We start from the raw sequence: 8087 nt of genomic DNA on the forward strand, positions 1-8087 counted from the left end.
TTGACACCTCACTTTTTATCCCTTTCTCCAGATCATTTGTGAATAAATTGAATAGGATTGGTCCTAGGATTGACCCTTGGGGAACACCACTAGTTACCCCTCTCCATTCTGAGAATTTACCATTTATTCTGACCCTTTGTTCCTTGTCTTTTAACCAGTTCTCAATCCATGAAAGGACCTTCCCTTTTATCCCATGACAACTTAAATGAGTAGATACAACAAATGGATGGGGTGGTGGGAAACACAAGATAACAGGAAGGTGGTTATTATCAATGATCAGCAGTGGTCTCCACACACCAGCTGCCATTTATCAATTTTTTTGTAGGCATCACAACAGAGAAGATTTTTAACAGGGGATTTAAAGAAGAGCAATGTGGTGGCTTTGGAGATTTTTATGGGAAGCTCTTCTATTGCCCTGACTTTTTTGAATTTAATGTACACAAGACTATATGCACTTTTGAAAACGTCTGTTGGGGATAAAACTCTGAAGAAAACAACAGATACCATCTTCAAATGTGATCCTTTTATTTGAGGTGGAAAAAAGAGGCTGTAAAACAATACAAATGTAGCAAGATTACCTGTTCCATATTAATGTTTGATAACTGTACATTATATTACTATTTATGTGATTTATAGTGGATCATAATTTCCATTTGATAACTATTCAACTAAAGAATGATGTCAGGAAATAAATAACTCTAATGTGATTTAACTGCCAAGAACTGTAGAATTTTAACAAGTTTCATTTTCACTAATCTGTTTTGGAGATGTTACTTAGATGTGATCACACTTCTAGTCATCATTTGCAACCTCTGTACATAATGTATTGTGACTCATATTCACTTTTAAATTTAAAAGCTTGCTTTTGTCCTTCCTAATTTAAATTACCATGTTGTATACACAGCTATGGAAAAACAAACAAAAAAAAATCGGAGCTACTTATTTAAAGAAACATGGCCAGCCTACAGGGCTCAATTTAAGAGGGCTATCATGTGGTATGGGATTAGTTTATCTCTGATGGGCTTCTATACTACTACCTATTCATCTTTCATTATTTCAGTAGCCCAGAGACATAGATCCCTGAATATTTATTCTGGTAACACTTCCTATTCCTTGCAATTCTCAGTATTTTGCATGGACTCAACGGACAGGGCCAGATTCTCAGTTGCTGTCAAGACCCACTGAGCTCAGCAAAGAGGGGGGTTGGCATCCAGCCAGCTAGGACTCCTCAGTTCTCTAGTTGGTCCCAACCCAGACCCAGCTGAGCCACTTATTACTGAAATCAGTGCTGATCCCCAGTATAGGCAAGGCTGGATTCACCCATATAGGTGAAAATTACATGCTGCTGGTCATAGGGCAGCTGCACTGGAGGGATAAATCACCCTGCAGCGTGGACTCCCAGAGGGATATTGCTACCTTGTATTGCTCACAGGGCTTCAGGGGAACCTCAGCAATATTGTTTGTTAGACAGAGGCTCTGTATCTCTCAGCCAGCCTGGACTCTTTCATTCCCAACCAGCTCCCCTCATGCCATCTCTGGGCCTCTTACTATAGTTGTTGTTGAGGCTGGGCTCAGAGCTTGGGGTCAGAGCTGGTGGGGGATGGGGGCGGGGGGTGCCCCGCTCAGAGGGGCTGTGCTTGGAGCTAGGGGTCAGGGCTGTGGGAGGAGTGGGGTTGGGGGGGTGTCTGGCTCAGAGGGGCTGGGCTCAGAGCTGGGGGTCAGGGCTTTGGGGGGGATGGGGTCGGGGGGTGCCCGGCTCAGAGGTGCTGTGCTCGGAACTAGGGGTCAGGGCTGTGGGGGGAGTGGGGTCAGGGGGGTGTCCGGCTCATAGGGGCTGGGCTCAGAGCTGGGGGTCAGGGCTGTGGGAGGATGGGGTCAGGGGGGTGTCCGGCTCATAGGGGCTGGGCTCGGAGCTGGGGGTCAGGGCTGTGCGGGGCTGGGGTCGGGGGGTGTCTGGCTCAGAGGGACTTACCATGCTGCTTACTTCCACCTCCCCCATCTCCCGGAGCCTCAGCGCACCGCATCCAGGAGCAGCCCTGGATAGCGCTGCAGCGGCGTGGCTCCACGGGACCTGAACTCCCGCCGCTTGGCATGGAGCTCGGAGCCCTGCCCCCTTACCACGCAGCTCCGAGCGGGAGAAGCTCAGGCCATGCCGCTGCAGCACTGTCCAGGGCTGCTCCTAGACGTGGTGTACTGAGGCGCCGTGGGATGGGGGAAGGCGAAGGCGGAGGCAGGGCGGGGGGGAGCCTCCATCATTCTCGTGGGGGCCCCTGCGGGGCCCGGGGCTTGGGGCAAATTGCCCCATTTGCCCCCCCCCCCCGGGCAGCCCTGTGAAAAGGACCTTCGGGTAATTAGAACCTAAGTAGACAAGAGGGCATCCTATTAGTTCAGTTTAGCCTGTAGAATGCATGTTACAACGCTGACAGCCAATTCTATAGTAAATTAACTATAGGTTTATTAGCTAAGAAAAAAGAATGAGAGTTACTGAGAGGTTAAAGCAAGTAAAATATATGAACAGGTGAATCATAGTCTATAAAAGTGGCTCTCAACCTTTCCAGACTACTGTACCCCTTGCAGGAATCTGATCTGACTTGTGTTCCCCAAGTTTTACTTCACTCAAAAACTACTTGCTTAAAAAATCAGACATAAAAATACAAAAGTATCACAGCACACTATTACTAAAAAATTGCTTAATTTCTTATTTTTACCATATAATTATAAAATAAATCAATTGGAATATAAATATTGAACTTACATTTCAGTGTATAGTATATACAGCAGTATAAACAAGTCATTGTCGGTATGAAATTTTAGTTTGTACTGACTTCACTATGCTTTTTATATAGCCTGTTGTAAAACTAGGCATATATCTAGATGAGATGATGTACCCACTGGAAGACCTCTGCGTACCCCCAGGGATACGCATGCCCCTGGTTGAGAACCACTGGTCTATAAGCCAAATGGTAGCAAAGATGTCATAATATGTAAGTTTCCCAAAAATCTCTCAGGACTAGCCAAAATAACTCCAGGGAACTTTGTCTTCTCGTTCAGTTATTCTGCCCTGTTAGAATCCAAACTGTCCAGAGATGAAGGATCTTTCTTTGAATCCATATTTATAGTCTCTTCACACAGAAAGCAAGCTGACAGCATCTCTACCTACGTGGGTTTTTCCTTTGGTAATGGTGAGTGAGGAATGCACTTAGAGTCCTTGACCTTGATTATCACACACAATGACCACTTGCATTGAAAATTAGTATTTTCTGTTAAAGTCCTTAAGTCCTTCATTAGCATGTCACAAGATTTCTTTGATAGGTTATTTAGTTACAGGAGATACACAGTGTAAATATTTGCTGTTACATTATAACAGGAACAGATAAGTGAAAATAACACAAATACCATTCTACTAGTTTTCGTGAAGTTTAAACATCTGAATACACACTTATACATTTAATACTTTGATTTATACTAACACACAAGTAGATTGGCCTGTGTCCCTCGATTGACCTGGTTTTCCAGCGTCACAGTATACACCTGGAGTGGGTACTGGGCCCCCTAAAGATAGTGGAGCCATCCCCTGAAGGCAGCCTTAATTGCTAGAAGCTCCTTGTTCAGGATTTCATAGTTTTGTTCTTTGGGGGTGAGTTCCCTGAAGTAGAAAGCACATGGATGCAACATGCGTTGGGGGCCAGGCCTGTGGGAAAGCACTGCCATGATCACTATATAGGAGGTGTCTGCTTTGATAGTGAAGGCTTGTGTGGGATTCAGGTGGAACAGTATGGGGGCAGAAGTGAATGCAAGTTTTAGCAGTTCACGGGGTGCTGAGCCTTGGGGTTCTGGTGGAACTTGATGTTCTTGCAGGGCAGAGAGGTGACGAGGGTGACTTGTTCCAAGAAGTCAGGATGAACCAAAGACAGAAATTAGCAAATTCCAGGAAATGCTTCAAGTTGTGAGTATTTTGAGGTGCCATCCAATCAAGGACTGCCTTCTTCTTATGCGGGTCCATCTCAACACCTTCTGGAAACAGGAAACCCACCCAAAACTCTATGGAGCATAGGTGAAAGATGTACTTTTCCAGTTTGGTGTTGAGGCCATGCTGGCCTAGCTTTTCAAGTACAGAATGAACTTACACAGTGTGCTGTTCTACATCATCAGAGAAAAAAATCAGATATACCACCACATATTGATCCAGCACATCCCAAAACACATCACTGATGAAATGCTGGAATGTGGCAGGTGTGTTTGTCAAACCAAATGTCATTACAAGATACTCAAAGTGATGATACCTGGTTCAAACAGTAATTTTCCATTCATCCCCCACTTTAATGAGTAGTAGGTTGCTCGCCCCTTGGCAGTCCCCCTTGGAGTATACTTGGCAGCCTCCACATGGTCTCAGGGATAATTGGCAGCAGATAGCGATTCCTGATTGTGATTTGGTTCAGAGGCCAGTAATCCACATACCGTCAGAGACATCCATCCTCCTTCTTCTTCAAGAAAAGTACTGACGCCTCAGCGGGTGAGATGGATTTGTGAATAAATCCCTTGGTCAGGTTTTCTTTAATGTAAGACCAGGTAGGCTAACTTGGGCTCAGACATGACATAAATGTGCTCAAACAAAATTTTCATCTTGGTTGCATTTCTATGGGAAGTCATACTCTTGGTGTGGTGGAAGGAAGACTGCATTCTGTTTTTCAAATACATCAGCATAATAGCTGTACTGGGAGGGAGGGCAGCGTCAGGTTTCAGGATCTGTGGGTGATCCACCCAGGCTAAGTACCCTCACTTGTGGGTCCCCAGGAAATGGTTGTATGCTCCCTGTCCACCACGGTCTGGCAGTGATGTTCGCAGAACTCTAACGGGAAACTGACCTTCAGTTCTGGCCACTATATGTGTGGGTTATGGTGGACCAACCTGGAGATACTCAGAATCAAAGGAAAGTGCAGGGAGGGGATGACTCTGAACTGCAGCATCTCCCAGTGTCCTTGGATGGTATCCTCCAAGGGCTGGTTTCCATGACCACCGATCTAAAGGACAAGAGGGATATGTCAATTGTCTCTACCATGTTTGAGGCAGATTTCACCTGTAGGGGAATCTTCAGGCTTTGGGCTATGTCCACAGTAATAAAGTTATCTGCAGTGCTTGAGTCAATGAGTGCCCACTGCAGGAGACTTTGTTGGGGATGCCCAGTATGTGTAACTCATCTAGAACTTGTAGGTGTAGTATTGCTTGCCAGGAGCCAGCATGTGTTCCAATCAGGACCATGGTTCAGGACAGGGCGACACTTTGTTGGTGCACCCAGACTAGTCCACCTTAGTGGGCCTGAGCCAGCTCATTTCCCAGTTTTCTTTGGGCTGAGCTTTGCATGGAGCAGCTGGAGATGGCATGGCTTGGCTCCCTAAAATAAAAACACAGGTGGAGATATCAAAGTCTCTCCCTTTCCTCAGGGGTGAGTTGCTGGCGGAAGGTGGGGGAGTGGCAGGTCTACCTGTGTTGGCTCAATCTGCGGGGCTGGGCTTGATAACTAGTGGAGTGTTTGTTTCATTCCACTTCTCTCCACTGGGTGTTCCTACAATCAATTATCGATCCAGATAGTGACATCAATAAAAGCATCCAGATCTGCCGGGGTCTCTGTCTGAGTTAGCTCATCCTTGATTTCTTGTTGCAGATCCCACTGGAACTGATATAGTGGGGCTGCCTCATTCCAGGCTGTATCTGATATGAGCCTGTGGAATTGCCCTGCATAAGAGGCAGCTGTATCTTGACCCAATTGGAGCTTCTGCAGGGCAGCTTCTGCAGAGCAGCACAATTGGGATCATCGAAGATGGTTGATATCGTTCACTGGAAGACCCCCCAGTTAGACAACACTGGACTGTCAGTCTTGAGTAATGGGGAGGCTCCAGTCCAATGCTTCTCCAGCCAGGAACCTGACTACCAGGCCTATCGTGGCTGCCTTGAAGGAGTACTCCTGCAAGTGAAGCAGGAACAGGAGATGGCACTGACTCATGAAGCCTCAAAAATATCTGTCGATCCCTGTTAAAGTGCTCCAGTGGGGGGATGATGGGTGCTGGCTTGGAAACTGGTGAAAAAAGGTCAGGTCTGAAGTGCAGCATTCTCAGAGCAAAGTTGGAGCACTTGCTACCACAATACTTGGTTTGCAGTGGCCAATTGCATAGCCTGTGTCTGCATCACTTGGTTGTCTGCCTGTAAAGCAGGCTACCTGCTCATGCGAAGTTGATGCTCCTTGGGGCATCAGGTGCTCCATTGGATCCATGCCTAGCAGAGAGGTTAAGCGTTTGAGCAAGCGGTCAAAACGGGGGCATGGCAGGCTGATCTAGTGGTTAGAGCAGGCAAGGTCAGAGTGGGTGATCAGAGATAGAGTCCAAGCCAGGGATTAGAGGCAGAATCAGGAACTAGGCCAGGGGTCAGAGCTGGAAACAGGAACCAGGAACCAAGCAGGAATCAAAACCCAGGGATCAAACAAGAGTCAGATCTGGTGCTATAAACGGCCAGGAAGTTTCTCAATTGCTCAGATAAATTCTTGTGCCTCCTTCTGGCTCAAATAGTATGGTCAGACCAATCAGTGCGCTGGTCATTGTCCCTAGCCAGGATCCTCATGGGCAGGAGTTTTGCTAGCTCCTCACTTCCCATAGCTCTGGGTGGGCTGCCTCGTGGCAACCAGGGTGAGTGGGCTACCTCAGAATCTATGGGCCAGGGTTAGAGACCCATGGGCCCTTACAACAGCACTCATAATGGATGGTGCTGTATCAAGCCAGGCTAGTGCACTCATTGTGACAGAGGAGAGAAACGTAAATGTTCATTTCTAATGCAGAATAATTATCACTTCTGTTGGGTGAAAAATAAATGTGCAAAATAATCCAGGATGCAAAAGTGTGGCTGACTCACAGCGTCGTGGTCTCTAAAACATCAGGCAGAGCCTCAAAGGCAGCATGTAGAGACAGCTCCCCTTTGATTTTGAGAATAGCTCTTCTGTTTATTTGAGGGGTACAACTGGGCTGAATACTCAGATGGGGACTGCTGACCAGGGGAAACACATTCCCCAATCCTGGAGGCAGTTTTCTAATGGCCCTCCCCTAGGGATAGTTTAGAGCAGCCTCAGAGCTGCTCCCTAAGGGCTGTTACTCCAGCCAAGGTTTGCTGGGTCATGCTGAAGTCCAGCTATATCCCCTCCTGACCACTACACTTGGGGGATCTGACCTGTGGTGGCACAGAGCCAGCTGTGTCAGCTGTAGTCCATCCTCCATGCTGGAAGAGTTTTCAGTTACCTGTTTAGGGCAGCTTTAAGTCCCTTTGTAAACCTAGCATTGGCCCAGAATCTGGACCCCTCATCTTTCATTTCACCTGAAATCTTAAATTATATCAGGCCACCTAGTGGGCAGGGACTGGACCACACAATTATTACAAAGAACAATTAGTCCGCACTAACGGGATCCTGCATATCATTGATTAACCATCTCAATAATGCAATGAGGCTACAATTCAATAACCTGAGGGTCTGAAATGACATGAGCATTCTAACACAATCCATGAAAAAACTGTCCAAATTGCCCTTCGAACCTTGGTTCCTCAGTCACAGATTAGGGATTTCTCTTTCCCTGTGGGATAGTAGCCAATAGTTGTGTGCAGCACAAGTTTGCAGTGATGAGTTCTGGTTCCCACCACAGCACCAGCCTGGATAACTAGACTGGAACAAACTGGGAAGAACCTGCACTGGCAAAGGATTGGGCTGGATGGATGATCTAAGAGACATTTTCCACCACTAACATCTGCTATTTTAATACCTTTAATAGGTCTATTTGAGCTATTTGGTTGTAGGAACTCTTCTGACTGCTGCAATCAAGCTATTATCTGTATGTTTCCTTTATTTTCTCTGTGCTTCTGTGTTTCCAGTTGCCAAAGAAGAAATTAATAACATGATACACAAACCACCTGTATCCTGTCACAGACATGAAATATGGACAAACAGCTTCTTTCTGGCATGCATTATGCTATATTCTAATTCTCTCATCTATCAGACGATAGAATCAGAGAAGCCAGTGAAGGAAAAGACCAAAAATTTTCTCACCTTGTCC

This window comes from Trachemys scripta, chromosome 2 (genome assembly GCF_013100865.1).
Source record: "Trachemys scripta elegans isolate TJP31775 chromosome 2, CAS_Tse_1.0, whole genome shotgun sequence".
NCBI classification, from domain to species: Eukaryota; Metazoa; Chordata; order Testudines; family Emydidae; genus Trachemys; species Trachemys scripta.